The 17,632-nt window shown below is 40.6% G+C and overlaps 2 long non-coding RNA genes across 2 annotated transcripts in view; one reads left to right on the plus strand and one right to left on the minus strand.

Moving 5' to 3' along the window:
• Positions 1 to 17,632, plus strand: part of LOC142829510 (uncharacterized) — a 115,533-nt gene that overhangs the window by 50,133 nt on the left and 47,768 nt on the right. The window contains exon 2 of the long non-coding RNA XR_012903944.1: positions 4,242 to 4,415. This is a non-coding gene — a long non-coding RNA (uncharacterized LOC142829510). The remainder of the gene's footprint in view (positions 1 to 4,241; positions 4,416 to 17,632) is intronic.
• LOC112545697 (uncharacterized) lies at positions 775 to 15,856 on the minus strand. Its single transcript, XR_003089243.2, has 3 exons — positions 13,718 to 15,856; positions 10,879 to 10,937; positions 775 to 4,320 (listed from the first exon to the last, which is right to left on the minus strand). It is a non-coding gene; the product is annotated as an uncharacterized LOC112545697 (long non-coding RNA).

A 17,632-nucleotide genomic window follows, 5' to 3' on the forward strand; every position in this document is an offset into this window, starting at 1 on the left:
AGTCTTCAAGGGTAAGTAAGACCTGAATTTCAAATGCAAAAACAAATAATAATTTTTTCTGGCTTCCAGAATAAAAAATAGCAACCTAACTCTTCGTTCTGCATAACTTTTTATTTGCATTGTCTCTTTATAAAAATATTCCATGATCCTAGAGCACTCTCTTTTGTCTCAATAGATTTATAGTTCTGGGATAACTTATTTCATAGTCAAACTGTTATGAACTGTTTTTAGACAAAAGCCAACTGTCAATGTCCGAAACAAAACAACCAATCAAAGCTACCAGTAAGGCTCATAGGAAAAGGACTCACCCAATTTTGATGAGACTAGAATCTGACTTAACATTATTACTCTCATTGTTTAATGTAACCTGCTTCACTGTTAATTGCCATTTTTTTCAGTGTGAAAGGGGTAGTACATGGTAGCAAGACAACATGTGTTGTTTGTGATTCCTGTGAATTTTGGAAGATGTGAAAATAATGACTATTTGGCCAGAGTCTACACCATATACATTTAAAATTTGCCTTCCAAAACAGCAGGTTTAGATTGTATTATTATATTAAGCAAACAGCTCCAGCAGTCAGTGAATCTCCATTTTTTCAATATTCCAAGAGCTGGGATAAAAATATACAGTGTCATGCCCCAGTATATTTTTTTCTTTCCCTGCTCATACACAATATTGCATAATGGGATCCCAGTACAAGGTGCTGCTGAAGCATAAACAAACAAAAGAACATGGAGAGGATGAGGTTCAGATAAGTGATTTTTTTGCTTGGATTTAAGGAAGAGCAACAGGACAAGATATATTCATAACATACAAAGTCACATTGATGTAAATCATGAGTAACTTTATTGGGAGTTAGTTCAGTATAACTGAGAGCTGAATTTGGTTACCCAAGGTGTGCTCTTGAGTACTGTCTGAAAACCAGGAAACTTTATAGTCCATAATCCTGAAAACACCAGGAAATTAATAGCTCCTTTCAACTCCCACTTTTTGGCTGTGCTAATGCATTGTTTTTTGGCCAGGTAACAGCTGTGAAAAGAAGAATACTTTCCCATTACAAATATAAAAGTGCCCCTACCATGCAGAAAGTTTATAAAGATCATTCATTGGGACCATTTCATTGTTTTATTTATTTTAAAAAAATTAACATTCTGTGCACAGTTCATGTGTAGTCACCAAAACATTGGCTAAAACCATTGACTTAAACAAAAAAAAAAACCCAAAACTTAAATAAAAGCTAAAGTCATTGACTTAAACAACACTTTATGGCAAGGATAAAGGATAAAAAATCTTTCTCTAGGTTATATGGTATAAGTGCATGAACGAATAGATTTAATAGAAGTAGGTTCCAACATATTCAGCTTGATCCTAATCCTGCTCTCAGTGAAGTCCATAGCAAAACGCCCAACAACTTCATTGGTGCAAGATTAAGTCCTTTGCTTCTAGCACATTCTCTTGGAAATTCCTTGTCCTAACACATTAGGACATGTTTTATTACTTTGCATAAGGAAACAAACCAGCAACGGTGAGTCAGTGTTCTCCACGCCTAATCATTTGCTTGTTATGAAATATGGCAATCTGTAAATCCCAACACAAAAAGATATAATAAGACATAAGAGTCTTTAGAAAAAAATCACGTGCTTCTAATTTAATCTAAAATGTTGGTAAACTCCAGGTTATGCTAAACTCTTCACCTTCTTTTAGTCAGATAAGAAGAAAAATCTATGGGAAGGTCAGAATTTAAGTGATTATCAATACATATCCGATTTTTGACTCCTTCACACTGCTTTTATATTGGTATAACTTTAAGTGACACCATTTTAAAACTAGTGCCCTAGAAGGGAGACTACATTTGAAGGTACTTTCCTGGATTCAAAAGATCTAGGTACTGTGTAGACACAGAAGTCACCATGATGTGTCACTGGCAAATGAAAATCCAGTGCAGCATGTAAAGTTTACTTTGAGCTAGGCTTCTAAAAGGAGAAGGGATAGGAAATAGGCAGGCATGTAGATTCATACAGTCATGCTTTGTCTACACTGCAGGGTTTTTGTGCAAGAAGCTTTTTGTGGAAGAGATCTTCTGCAAAAACTTCTTGTGCAAAAGCGTGTCCATATCTCAAAGTGATGTGCTTTTGTGCAAGACAGCATCCACACTACATGGACACTCTTGCGCAAGAAAGCTCTGATGGCCACAGAATGGCCATCAGATTACCTGTGCTTTTTGCGATATGCTCTTTTTGCACAAGAAACCCGTTGAGCATCCACACACACCTTCTTGCGTAAGAACTTTTGCGCAAAAAGTAGGTATATCTACACCGTAAAAAGCCCTCTGATCCGTCGATTGACTGTAGATTTTCTTGTGCAAAAATACGCTTGAGGTGAGGACATTCCGCGGGTTTTTGTGCAAAAACAGATGTTTTTGTGCAGAAACCCTGGCTGCGTCTACACTGGCAGCTTCTTGCGCAAGAACTGTTTGGCAGAAGAGTTCTTGCGCAAAAAGTGTTCCACAAGAGTGCATCTACACTGGCATGTGCTTTTGCACAAGAGATGTGCTTTTGTGCAAGAGCGTCTATGGCAGTGTGGATGCTCTCTTGTGCAAGAAAGCTCTAATGATCATTTTAGCCATAGGGGCTTCTTGCTCAAGAAATTCATGTTGCCTGTCTATACTGCCCTCTTGTGCAAGAGCTCTTGCGCAAGAGGGCTTATTCCTCGTGGGGAAAGGAATAACTCTTCTGGAAGAAGCCCTGTTTTCCGATGCTAGACTGTAAATTTACTTGTGCAAGAACTCGCATGCAGTGTAGACACCCGGCAAGTTTTTGCACAAGAACAGCTGTTCTTGTGCAAGAAGCCGCCAGTTAGATGTAGTCCTGTAGTGTAGACATAGCCTCAGAAATTTTAAGGCCACAAATGATCCGATCATGTGGCCTAACACTTTCCCTCACACAGGCTAAAGAGCCTTACTAAATAATGTCTATGTGAGGGAATGAGAGGCGGGCCTGGTAGTGCAGGGATTAAAAAAGGCCCGACTAGCCCTGCCCTGTTTTATCTGCAGCCAATGCCAGGCCTGGAGAGAGAATAAAAGAGAAGAACTTGGCTCAGTTAGGGGCTGACCAATGAAGAGACAGGAGCTGGTTCTGCCATCTGCAGGACCTGAGCCAAAGCTGTCTACTGGGTCAGCCATAGGAGCACATAAGACTCCAACCCCTGCTCCAGTACAAAGGGGGAGAACCAGAAGGAACCTTCACTGAAGGAAATTGGACTCTTGGGCTACACCCCAAACTGAAGAACCAGACTCTGATAAGAGGCTGGAATTCCTAGGCCCAAGGCCTCAGTGGCAGGGGCCTATTCCCCAGGCCACCAGCTAACTCTGGGACCTAACTACTAGGCCACCCTGCTGCTTGGGGGACTTGGCCAGTCTACAATTCCATAAAGTATGCTTGCGCTATGGCATCTCTTTTAGAAAGATACCCAGGCTTGATTTGAAGAGTGCAAGTGATGGAGAATCGATCATATTCCCAGATAAGCTGTCCTGGTAGTTAATTACCCTCACTGTTAAAAAGTAGTTCTGACTAAGTATTTCAAAGCAATGAAACAAATGAGAAATTACAAAAACAAATAAATTAATATAAAATTCACTGAAAAATATCCAGCAGGTTAATCATGGAGAAGGAAAAAAGAAGGGTAGATTGTTATAAAGCCACATTCACATTCCCCTACTCCAAAAAGAAAGGGCAGTATGGGCTGCAGCCTGATCATTACTCCAGCGCCTTTGCACTCCACCAGCAGTACAAAGGGGCCTGACTGTGGATATAATAGCGTGCTGCAGCTGGGGGAGAGAGGGCATAGTTAGCTGTACTGCACGCTCTGCTGACCCATCACATAGAGATATCACAGGGACACGCTGTAGCGTGCTGAGCACTGGTGATCCCCTGGCCTTACTGCCCTTGTTCCAAGCTGGCGGAAGTTATGGATGCTTCAACATACACTCAGGGTCAAAACAGCCTCTAGGATCACTGGGATCAGGGAAGTACAAAATTGGTTTGAATCCACCTTTCTTCCTGCTCTGCTCTCCCTCCCCCTGCCAGCAGAATTGTGGCACAACCTGGGATATGTTACCATGTGTGATTAAAAAAGGCATAGCTACGTGTGCTATGTTCACATGACAAACACACTCCTCCAGTTCACAATGTCTTCTGAATAATCTACTTTTTAAAGTAATCGTGCTGCTTTGTTCTTCTAGCAGGCATCAGCGGTTCCCATCCAGAACTTCCTTGTGGCATGAGTCAGGAGACAGCATCGCAAGGACCATGAGATAATTCCTGCAAGAGCCAGAAGAAAGTAGTTAAGTGTGCAGCTTGTATCAGTTATGTACAACCCAGCAGCCAGCTCTAATTGCATTCTACAAAAAATGCAGGTAATTGTGTGACTCCCATTAGCATAGTGTCTGAGCAGCTCACCATCTTTAATGTATTTATCCTCCCATCATAGCTGCGATGAAGGAAATTGAAGTGATGCACCCCATTTTACAGATTGGTGACTGAGGCACAGAGACACTAAAGCCTAGATCCTGAAAGATATTTAGACACCTAACTCCCATTGATTTCACTGACTCATGCTCTGATTCTCCAAGCTCACGAGGAGAGCTTTAAATTAGGTTCAAAGAAGGCAGGTGACAAAAGCCCATAGGTTAGCATAAAAAAGGGGCTAGATGTGAGCAGTGTTCCCTCTAATTTTTCCCACCCATGTGTGGAATGAATTTTGTTATGTGCACCAATATGGAAGTTATGTAACAACTCACCTCCTTATTGGTGCACATAGGAAAATACATGTGGCAGGACAAGGCTGAGGGGTTCAGAGTGTGGGAGAGGGCTTAGAGTGGGACAGAGAGTTGGGGCATGGGGAGTGAGTGCTCTGGCTGGGGTGGGACTGGGGATGAGGACTTTGGGGTGTCCCAGGACTAAAGTGGGAGAGAAGACTCCCCCAACTCTCTCTCCCTGCTGAAACACTTGAGAGGGGGGCGAGGAGAAGAGGTGCCTCTCTCCAACTGCAACAGCTTTGGGCTGGGACTGGGTTGGGACCAGGGGAGAGACTGGGAGAGGTAGACTGGGGTGTAGAATAGGGGTGCTGCAGCACATCTGGGGTGTGGAGAGTGGCATCCCTCCCCGCCACAGCCCTGAGCACCCACATGGCTCTTAATAGTCAGCTGCACAGCTTCACAATTTAGAGGGAATTTAGATTGTGGGGTAAGAGATGGAAAATTACAACAAAGTCATAGGAGCAACAAGAGGGAAATCAGTGAGGGAAATCTGTTCAACATCTTAAATGTCTATATACAAATGCAAGAAGTATGGTGAATAAACAGAAATTAAACAGGAAGTATTAGTACATAAACTAAACAATGACTTAATTGATATCACAAAGACTTGTTGAGATAAAACTCACTACTGGATTATTAGTACAATTGAACCTCTCTAGTGTTGCACCCTCGGAACCTGACTAGTGCCAAACCAGAGAATTTGCTGACCCCGGGGAGGTCAATGTTGTCTAGCAGAGTTACCAACACTTCCACTGCTTATTGGGCTCTTAGAAGACATTTAAGGGTGAATTAGGGCTAAATAACAGCATATAACACAGGGAGCCAGGACTTTTGGCTGTAAACAAATTCTATAGGACTGTGGAAAACTTGGCCACACCCATGATAAATGGACATCTGGATAACTAAAATCATGCAAGATCACAGCTGTTGCCGGATCAGAGAGTGTCAGACTAGAGAGGTTCAACCTTTATAGTAGGTTATAGATTCTTCAGGAAGGTCAGTCAGAGAAAAAAAGGGAGGAGATTTTGCATTCTAAATCAAGAATATATACACTTGTTCGGAGGTCCAAAAGGGGGGACTTTTTTGTAGCATGTACAGAACATTCCCCATTGGCAACATAATGTTGCCAATGTTGGCGCTTAATTTTTTAAATTCATTTTCATACAGAAACAGCTAATGAAAAGTGAACAAAGGAAATGAATCATAGTTTGTCTGTGTTTCTGTAAGCTGTATGCTTCATGGCATTCCCAATAGAATTTTACAACGAGGTAATTTTATGCCTTGTAACGGTTACAAGCCTGGACAGTGCTACATAGACATAGTGTATTCCAGTGGGAGTAACGGCCATCACACACAGAAGACCTATGTGAATAGGGAGAGGACAGAAGCAAGGGACCAGAGCGGACAGCAAAAAGTAGAAGGAGTAAATGGAATTGGTGAAAGTAATCATGTAATATTAGAATTGACTACTTTGAGCCCACTCATCATTTTGTATCCAAATAAATATCTTAAGTTTATTTTAATCTTATTTTATAGTCATGCTTGTATTTTATTTAACAATAATGAATCATTGTTGTAATACGTTGTAAAATATACTCTGAACTTGTCCTTGTTGAACCTAATTAAAAAAGGGGCAGAGAATAAAACAGAAAATATTTTATTGCCTCTATGTAAAACCATGGTACGTCTACATCTTGAATACTATGTACAGATGTGGTCGCCTCATGTAAAAAAAGATGTATTGGCATTGGAAAAGGTTCAGAAAAGGACAACAAAAATTATTAAGGGTTTGGAACGGGTCTCATATAAAGACAGATTAAAAAAACTTGGACTTTTCAGCTGAGAAAAGAGGAAACTAAGGGGGATATGATAGTGGTCTATAAAATCATGACTGGTGTGGAAAAAGTGAATAAAGAAAAATAATTTACTTATTCCCATAACCTAAGAATTAGGGGTCTCCAACTGAAATTAATAGGCAGTGGGTTTATAACAAACAAAAGGAAGTTGTTCTTCATTCAATGCACAGTCAACCTGTGGAACTTCTTGCCAGAGGATGTGGTGAATCATAGAATACTAGGACTGGAAGGGACCTCGAGAGGTCATCGAGTCGAGTCTCCTGCCCTCATGGCAGGACCAAGTACTGACTAGACCATCCCTGATAGACATTTATCTAACCTACTCTTAAATATCTTCAGAGAAGGAGATTCTACAACCTCCCTAGGCAATTTATTCCAGTGTTTGACCACCCTGACAGTTAGGAACTTTTTCCTAATGTCCAACCTAAACCTCCCTTGCTGCAGTTTAAGCCCATTGCTTCTTGTTCTATCTTCAGAGGCCAAGATGAACAAGTTTTCTCCCTCCTCCTCATGACACCCTTTTAGATACCTGAAAACTATCATGTCCTCACTCAATCTTCTCTTTTCTAAACTAAACAAACCCAATTCTTTCAGCCTTCCTTCATAGGTCATGTTCTCTAGACCTTTAATCATTCTTGTTGTTCTTCTCTGGACCCTCTTCAATTTCTCCACATCTTTCTTGAAATGCGGTGCCCAGAACTGGACAGAATACTCCAACTGAGGCCTAACCAGCGCAGAGTAGAGGGGAAGAATGACTTTTCATGTCTTGCTCACAACACACCTGTTAATGCATCCCAGAATCATGTTTGCTTTTTTTGCAACAGCATCACATTGTTGACTCATATTTAGCTTGTGGTCCACTATAATCCCTAGATCCCTTTCTGCCGTATTCCTTGCTAGATAGTCGCTTTCCATTCTGTATGTGTGAAACTGATTGTTCCTTCCTAAGTGGAGCACTTTGCATTTGTCTTTATTAAACTTCATCCTGTTTACCTCAAACCATTTATCCAATTTGTCCAGATCATTTTGAATTATGACTCTATCCTCCAAAGCAGTTGCAACCCTTCCCAGCTTGGTATCGTCTGCAAACTTAATAAGCGTACTTTCTATGCCAATATCTAAATCGTTGATGAAGATATTGAACAGAGCCGGTCTCAAAACTGACCCCTGAGGAACTGCACTTGTTATACCTTTCCAGCAGGATTGAGAACCATTAATAACTACTCTCTGAGTATGGTTATCCAGCCAGTTATGCACCCACCTTATAGTAGCCCCATCTAAGTTGTATTTGCCTAGCTTATTGATAAGAATATCATGCAAGACCATATCAAATGCCTTACTAAAATCTAGGTATACCATGTCCACCGCTTCTCCCATATCCACAAGACTTGTTATACTATCAAAGAAATCTATCAGATTGGTTTGACATGATTTGTTCTTTACAAATCCATGCTGGCTGTTCCCTATCATTTTACCACCTTCCAGGTGTTTGCAGATGATTTCCTTAATTACTTGCTCCATTATCTTCCCTGGCATAGAAGTTAAACTAACTGGTCTGTAGTTTCCTGGGTTGCTCTTGTTTCCCTTTTTATAGATGGGCACTATATTTGCCCTTTTCCAGTCTTCTGGAATCTCTACTGTCTCCCATGATTTTCCAAAGATGATAGCTAGAGGCTGAGTTACCTCCTCTATCAGTTGCTTGAGTATTCTAGGATGTATTTCATCAGTCCCTGATGACTTGCAGGCATCTAACTTTTCTAGGTGATTTTTAACTTGTTATTTTTTAATTTTATCTTCTAAACCTACCCCCTTCCCACTAGCATTCACTACGTTAGGCATTCCTACAGACTTCTCGGTGAAGACCGAAACAAAGAAGTCATTAAGTATCTCTGACATTTCCAAGTTTCCTGTTACTGTTTCACCTTCCTCACTGAGCAGTGGTCCTAACCTGTCCTTGGTAGGCTAGGACTTTAACAGGGCTCAAAAAAGAGCTAGATAGATTCATTGAGGTTAAGTTCATCAATGGTTATTAGCCAGGCTGGGTACGGACAGTGTCTCTAGCATCTGTTTCTCTGGACGTGGGTGACAGAGGAGGGATCGTGTGAGGATAACCTGTTGTGTTCCCTCCCTCTGAGGCATCTCATATTGGCCACTGTGAGCGGACAGTATACTGGGATAGATGGACCATTTGTCTGACCCAGTATGGCCATTCTTATGTTTTTATTAGATTTCTTTTGGCCCAATCCTCTAATTTGTCTAGGTCACTCTGTACCTTATCTCTGCCCTCCAACATATCTACCTCACCCCCTAGTTTAGTGTGATCTGCAAACTTGCTGAGGATGCAATCTATCCCCTCATCCAGGTAATTAAGAAAAATGTTGTACAAAGCCGACCCTAGAACCAATCCTTAGAGCACTCCACTTGAAACCGACCGCCAACCAGACTTCGAGCAGTTGATCACTATACATTGGGCCTGACAATCTAGCCAGATTTCTATCCACCATACAGTACATTTATCCAATCCATACTTCCTTATCTTGCTGACAAGAATATTGTCGGTGAACATCTCCTGCATTTGATTTAATTTGTGGGATTTTGCCTTAGGCAATGTCTACAGTAGCACTTTTGTCTGCATAACTATTTTGCTTCAGATGAGGACCCCCCTCTTCGCCACCAAGTAAAATAAGTTACACAGACAGAGGCATTGTTGTGGACAGTGCTGTGTCAGTGGGAGATACTCTTCTTTCGGCCTCACTACCACCGCTCATAGAGGGTCATTTAATTATATCAGTGGGAGAGCTCTCTCCTCTTGGTATAAAGCGGCTACATGGGAGAACTTACAGCTGCACAACTGGATTGGTATAACTGTGCCATTGTACAGGCTGTAGTCTATATATAACTTTTTGTTCTCATTTCGTAATGAGAAAGTTAGCTTTATCAAATATAGTGAGTATAGTGCAAACAAGCAACCCATTGATTAATAAGATTAATTTAAGCATATTTGTCAGCTTCCGTTTGTATGGCAGACATTTGAACATCTATTTCTGAGATGTCTTCAAGTACATACAATGGATCGTGTTGAAGGAAAAACAAAAAAAGGAGGGAAACGGCACCCAGAGGAGGGGGAAAAAGAAGGAGACAGATGAAATGGAGGTCAAGTATTCTTTGCTTAAATTTTTCACATTGAGATGGCTCGATCTCCCAAGAGAACACCATGACATTAACAGAATCGAAAACATTTTTTTCTGCTGTTCATGTGGGGGTACGTCTACACTGCATATTTCAAAATAAGCTATTCTGGAATGGTTATTCTGAAATAGCACATCTACACTGCAGGGAAGCCTCAAAATTAGTCTGAGGCAGGCTTCCCTAATGTAGACATGCTATCTCGATTTAGAGCCCTAGGAAGAATTACTTAGAATGGCCCTGCTGAAGGGTTATTTAGAAATACTAGAAGTGGAGCATCTACACACACCTTATTTAGAAATAGCTATTTCGGAATAGGCATTATTCTTTGTAGAATGAAGTTTACAGATTTTGGAATAAGCCGTCTGTTATTTCAAAATTATTTTGAAATAATGGAATGGCTGTCTAGATGCTCTCATTGTTATTTTGAAATAACACTAGTTATCTCAAAATAGTGGTGCAGTTTAGACACACCCTGGGTGTCCTTAAATAGGCTATTCTGAAACAACAAGGTGCATTGCTAGGTGTGCCAGAGTATGGGATCAGCAAATGTATCTAGAAAACATAGAACTTGGTGAATTATTCTTTAAACAGAGTAACCCAAATATTTACAGTAAAAACACTAATCTGCTAGTGTAATATCAGAGCACATATGCAAACAAGTATGAATGTTAGATAAATATGTCCTTTTCAGCTGGGCATGGTAGTCCTGGGCAACGGCTCTTTAAGACACAATACTGCAACTCTTATAATGACTTCCCAGGCTTAATTGAATCCAGAGCAAAACCAAAGTTAAAGCTGTTTCCTTGTAGCACAAAAATTAAAGCGTCTTGGAACCAAAACAAAATTCATTTTAAAAGGACAGTAAAGTAAATTTTGCTCACTTGAAATATGAGAATATTGTTTGTGATGAATGGAGTAGAAGGACCAAACAATCAGTGCCAGAAACTGTGTGTGTAACATGAAAGTTAAGATGTTTGTGTACAGAAAGTAGTACAATAGCTGAGAAAAGGGCTTACCTCTTCTCTCTGAAGTCAACAGCAAAACTCTCTTTGACTTAAACAGTGCAGGATTGCTCCTAAATTAAAAAAAGATTAAAAAAATACATTCAAGTCAATAATGTTTGAACTTCCAGTTCTCTTGGTTGGTGACACAAGCCTCCTGCAAAAAAGAGATTTATATAAAAGTGAGAGAAAAGATTGACAGAGCCAGATGGGTACCCAGAAGTCACCTACTGCTGGATAGCTCAACAAGTTAAAAAACAGAACACTGGGTGGTCATCACCTGCAGCCCCCAGCTAAAACCTCTCCTACACATCATCAGTGATCTACAACATATGGAAAATAATCTTTCACTTGCACAGACCTTGGGAAGTAGGCCAGACCTCCCAGACAGCCTCTCAAGGTGAAGCAAAATATTTACCAGCAACTGCAAACCATGCAGCAGAAACAGTAACCAATCCCTGTAATAAACCCTGTTGCCAGCTCTGCCTCTAATCTCCACAAGTAACACCATCATAGGACCTAACCATATCAGTCACACCATCAGTGTCTCACTCACCTGTACATCTACTACTGTGATACATGGCATCATGTACTAGCAATGCCCCTCTGCTATGTACATTGGCCAAACCAGACAGTCTCTGCACCAAAGGATAAAATAACACAAATCAAGAATGGTAACATACAAAAAACAGGAGAAGAGCACTTCAATCTCCCTGGACACTCAGGCTATGTCTACACAGCAGTGTTATTTTGGAATACCTGACATTATTCCTATATAACATAGTCTGCATTTACACAAAAACAGTTATTTTGACAATGTCAAAATAATGTTGAGATGGAGGACTGCTTACTCTGACTCCTGTAACCCTCATTGTATGAGGAGTAAAGATAGTCAGGGGAAGAATGCTCCATTGAAATAATGCTGTGTAGACAGTGCCAAAAGTTGAAATGAGCTACTTAGACTTAAGCTAAGCAATTAACGTAACTCAAGATGCGTAGCTTATTTTGAGTTTAGCCCTGCAGTGTAGAAGTGTTCTCCGTAACAGATTTAAAAGTGTGAATGGTCCTGTAACACCTTAGGCTATGTCTATTCTGCAAGCTTATTTTGAAATAACTCACATTATTTTTAAATAACAGAAGGAAAAACTATGTAACACTTTAAAGACCAACAAGATGGTATAATAGGTGATGAGCTTTTATGAGCAAGACCCACTTCCTCAGATCATCTGGCCCACGGAAGCTCATCACCTATTAAACCATTTTGTTAGTCTTTAAAGTACTACAAAGTTTTTCCTTTTGTTTTAGCAAGATCAGACTAACACGGCTACCTCTGTATTACTATTTAAATAACAGAGGGTATGTCTACACTAGCTCGTTAGTTCGAGCTAGGTAGGGTAATTAGGGCAAGCGGAGTTGCAAATGAAGCTGCCTTAGTCCCACAAATCCCCCTCAGTCCAAACTACGTGCCTGTGGCTACACATGAAGATCCTAATTCGAACTACTGTTATTCCTCGTGGAGCTACCTGTATATCCACGAGGAGTAACAGTAGTTCGAATTAGGATCTTTAATTCGAACTACCTACTCCGTGCTGCGTGTAGCCGCGGGCACGGAGTTCGGACTAAGAGGGATTTAAAAATGATGGCACCCGGGAACATGCAATTGAAGCCCAGGATATTTAAATCCTGGGCTTCATTTGCAACTCCGCTTGCCCTACTTACCCTATCTCGCTCGAACTAACAAGCTAGTGTAGACGTATCCAGAGTGTGTGTCTACCCAGCAAGCCTGCTATTTTGAAATAATTGCAAAATAATGGGCTTCTTACTCTGACTTCTTTAACCCTCATTTCATGAAGAGTAAGGGAAATTGGAGTAAGAGTGTTCTTCCTTCAAATTTCTGCTATGTAGACAGCGCCAAAATCCGAGTTAAGCTACTTCAACTTCAGCTACGCAATTAACATAACTGAAGATGTGTATCTTAACTCGACTTTAGCCTGCAGTGTAGATGTACCCTTAGAGACTAACAATATAGATAGTATCACGAGCTTTCGTGGGCACAACCCACTTCTTCAGATGAATGGAGCAAGGGGTCCAGAGGTACAAATAAATAGCAGAAAAAGAGGAGAGAGGGGGAGGGAAAGAAAAAAAACCTTGTTAATTAAGGTGTCTGTGCTAAATAAGGCAAATAGAGTGTGCTCCCATCATCCTCCCACAGTGTAGATGCTGCGGTGGCTCAGTTTAAGGTAAGCCAAATTCAGCTACACATCTTGGCATACCTTTAAGCCAACCTGCCAGGTTTAGTGTAGACCAAGCCTTAACCTTTATGGTGCTACAGGGTTTCTCATTGTCTTTTAAGAGATTTGTACGTGAATATATTTTAAACTAGTATTATATGTTTTCCTAATATATAGTTTGTATGCCTCCTGCATTCAAACAGTATTGGCCATACTAGCTATAAAACTGAAGCAGCCATTCAGCCTGGCCCATCAAGGTAGGTGTCAACCATTGCCTGAGCAATAAGTGGCCAGTACAGCTGGAGAAGCTCATGGCAAAAGTTGAAAACTAGAGGTAACATTATAACCCTATCCGTGATCACTTTCCATATCATCTGGAGGAGCAGATCTAAAGACTTGGTCAATGTGAAGTTAAAATCTCTGGGGGATTGGGACTGGCTGAGTTTTTGACACATGGCTCTGCCTGAAAGACATGAGGAGTAAGGACTCCTTGAAGACTGGAGGACTCAATGCTTTCTGCTTTATAACACTAACATTTGCTGTTTATTTCTGAATGTTTGATGAAATAACACATTTTGAAGAAGAAAATCAGAGAGACACCCTGCCAGCAGCCGTTTCCTCACCTCTTTCTCCAGAGCAGCAGCCAGTTCCAGCCCCCTGCAGCCTCCTTGAAGCTGTGCACAGCAAGATGAATGGAACTGGAGTGTGTCTATTGCAGGAAGCTGCAAGGCATCAAGAGATCAGTCTCTGAGGAGAAGCAAGGTGTGAAGTAATCCTGAAAGAAGGAGGAAAAGGGGACAGAAAGGGGAGCACAGCTTTCAGTGGGAGAGAGAAGGAAGCAGAACTAGTAATGAGGAGGAAAGTTTGGAGAAGCGTATAGATAGGGAGAGCCCTGAGGCAGAAAGGGATTCTGGGAACAGCACTTTTCAAAGGATGATTTCTCTGATGACCTCAGACGGATTCAACGGCCACTATAGGTACTTCTATATACTGCACACATTTTTGGTTATTTTCTGTTTGAGAATTTTCTGCTCTTCCTCAACAGAGTATCTGAAGTCATCATCAGCTTTAACATAACATCCCTATGAGGTAGGAAATATCCCAGTTGGGGAACGAAGGCACAGAGAGATTAAGAGACATGACAGATCACAGAAGAAGTCTCCTGATCTCCTAAAATCCAGTCCTGTGCCTTAACTATAAACTTATTCTTCTTTCTTAGTCCTTTTTTTTTCACACCCTCTAAGGTGAAAATCATCTAAAATTCACCAGAATGCACACATGACCTTCTAGCAGCTCTCAAACCTCAGTGTATTTAGAGAATTATCCTTGGCAAATGTCATCTAAATAGGGATGTAAGCGACTAATCAACTAGTCGACTATCCGATAAACAAAAGTTTATCAGATAGTCGACACACTAGTTGACTAGTTGCTTCCCCACCTCTCCTCTACCCTCCCCTCCCCCCCGGGTGCCTCTATCACAAAGAGGCAATGGGGGGTGGGAGGTTGAGAAGAGGAGAGGGTGGTGGAGGGAGCCAACCTAAAACCTGATTTTCTCCAGCTCTGTAGGAGGGGGCAGCGGTATGGCCCGCTGGGGCTCTTGTACATTTCAAAGAGGAAGTGCCCGTGTGGAGCCCGGGGTCAGTGGAACTCTGTGCTGGCCCAAGGCTCCATGCAGCATTTCAAAGGTGGAATGCAGAAGTCCTTACTGATTAATTGAATAGTTGATTGAATTCCCATCATCTATATGATTAGTTAATTAATCAAAATTTAACATTCCTACTTCAAAATTGTTAAACTTACCCCTTCCCCCCTCTACAGAAAAAGACATTCATTATTTTAGTCCCAGGCCTTCACTACATCAAATGATCCTAGTCTCTGCATTGTAAATATTGATGCTTACAAAAAAAGTTTATAAGGACCAGGGAGGATTGAATGGAAAAAAAAAAAAAAAGAAACAATGTTGAGCCCATCATTCAGAGGCATTCAGACTCATTCTAGTTAAGGGACCCTATCTTACATGGCTGGAATGTACAACTTGGAGCCTTTTCAAATAAAATTGTTTTGGAAGATCTTTTTCCTCTTCATTAGTTTCACCAGCGAAGCTTGCTTGGCTGTCCCAGATAAACACACATTTCACCAAGAACAATTTATAACAGCCTTATTCTAATCTTGTTTATAGAAATTTTACATTGGTGTTGACTTTAGCAGAGTCACTGCTGATTTACATTGTTGCCAGTGAGATCAAAATCAGGCCTTGAATAATTACAGTACATTGTGAGATTTACTAAAGGGGGAAATGTCAAAGCATCTTAGATTTTATTTTAATCTATACAGCACTAGACATTCCTATTTAAATTGAAAATGTCATTCCATAAAACATCTGTGCAAGCAACAACAAACACAAAAAAACCCACTTATCTGTTTCAGAAGATCACTTTTCACTAGTTGGTTTCACTTAATAAGGGCCTGGTCATAGATGGTTTGTGTATCCAAAACTGCTTTGATTGTTAGGCTGCTCTGATTGATGCTGGATACCAAACACATACTGATTGATATCATGATCAGAGAAACAAAAAAGAGGGTTATAGCCGTCTTTGCTCCCAGAATCAGGTATTATGCTAAGTGCCATTTAGCCAGACTAGAAAATTAAGCCCCTTGTCTTTTTTTCTGCTCTACTGCTTTCCAAATATTTCTCCTCCTTTGGATAATTTCATTCTCATAATACTAGTTTATATTATTCCACATTGAATCATTTCCTGCCATTTTCCTTTCTAGTTCCCTGTGCTCACAGCACGCCCAGTTTTGTATCTGCAAATTCAATTAACATTCTGTTTACCTGTTATTCCAGATTATTATAAGTGTGACCACAATGAACAGAGTTGAAAGGATAATATTTTTACACCATGTTATTTTGAATGGGATGCTCATTCCAGCCAAAGTCTGTACTGTTGACATTACATCTGTTTCTTTGTATCTAAAGCAGAAAAATTAAACACACACCCATCACCTTTAGCCTGCTTGATCTATTTCATGTCATTACATGCTCAGTCTCATTTCTGGGATTTCCTCTTGTCTTTTGCAGTAACAATCCCCTCTGCTGAATCAACATTTTGTTTTTCAAGAATAGTTACCTTATTCTTTTGAACTACATCCCCCACCAGAATGTTATTTGTAAATCTCTACTAAATTTCAGGCTGGGAGGAGCTGGGTTGTTTACAGTTAATGAATTGAAGTTGCTAATCTCTTCCTGCATCTGATTCAAATATAAATTAAAAAATGTGTGCTTTGTAAGGAGTCCAGATAGAAATCCCTTCTGTAATATTAAACCACAGCTATGACTCATTCTAAATGCAAAGCTTAGCAAGAACATCAACATCTTTAAAGAGTATGGGGAAAAAATCTGTTAAAATGAATACTAAACTTCCAATTCCCAGCCCATGTGAATAGCTGCTTTCTAGCGAAGATCTATCCCCTCTGATAGGCTAATAAAATTGTGCTGCTATGAATATGAATGATTTGAGCATTCATGTCATTTGGGGTTTAACAGAAATACATTTATGATTGCAGCATCACTGTGTTACACAGTCAAAAGATCGGTGGCCGACAACAAACACCGTAGGCCAAAGTGATAGCGAAGTAAGCAATACAGAACTAGAGGGAAGGGTCAGAATTTGAAGAATGGCCAGCTCTTATGTTAACAGATATTAGCTAAAAATTCTGGTGACCTTAATATATTTAAAAAATGAATGACGTCCTGTCACAGGCACTTTGCCCTCTAAACTATTTACAGATGGAATCCTTTGCCATGGTAATGGTACTTACTAAGTCAATTAGACTTCTTTTTTTGTGGCAAACTCACCTCCCCCGAGTTTAGATTCCCTCCCCCCCCATATACTTACTAATTGTTCTATTAGGTACTATCGCTGTTGGAATGACACATAATGTTTCGGTGCTATGCAACCTTCCTTTACAGGAGGTATTGCTGACAGGGACATAACCTCTGGACTGCAGCAAACATTTGGGCCTGCTGATCAGCAGCATAGCTCACTGAGGTCAGTTCATCCTAAATGGGCTTGTGTTGTGTCTACCTTGCTAGTGGGTATATCTAGTACTAAGTATTACATGGACATTTCTAGGACATGCACCACAGTTGGGTAGATTGCTGGGCACTCTGTGGTGGAAGCAGCTGTTTTTCAACCTCACAATGTCTGGAAACGGTGGCAGTAACTGTGTACATACTGACTGTTTCACAAAGTTTTATTTACTGGGGAAGTAGAAAAAGAAGGTATTTTCCAACAATTGTTCTGTTGATGTCTCCCTCAGCATGCTAGTAAGGCTCATGTGTTTTCTTCCTGCTCTCAGTGTTTTGTATGTGTTTTCACAACTGCTGTATCAGTGAATACATATGATATGTGTATGTAGTGACTGTGTCTGGAAGCTTTATGGTCAGGAGAGACATAAAGCCTTAGTGATAAGGCCAGAATGGAACCACCAGATCATTATATCTGACCTCCTGCTTATCACAGGCCTCCGACACC

Source organism: Pelodiscus sinensis, chromosome 1 (assembly GCF_049634645.1).
Source record: "Pelodiscus sinensis isolate JC-2024 chromosome 1, ASM4963464v1, whole genome shotgun sequence".
Classification (NCBI taxonomy): domain Eukaryota; kingdom Metazoa; phylum Chordata; order Testudines; family Trionychidae; genus Pelodiscus; species Pelodiscus sinensis.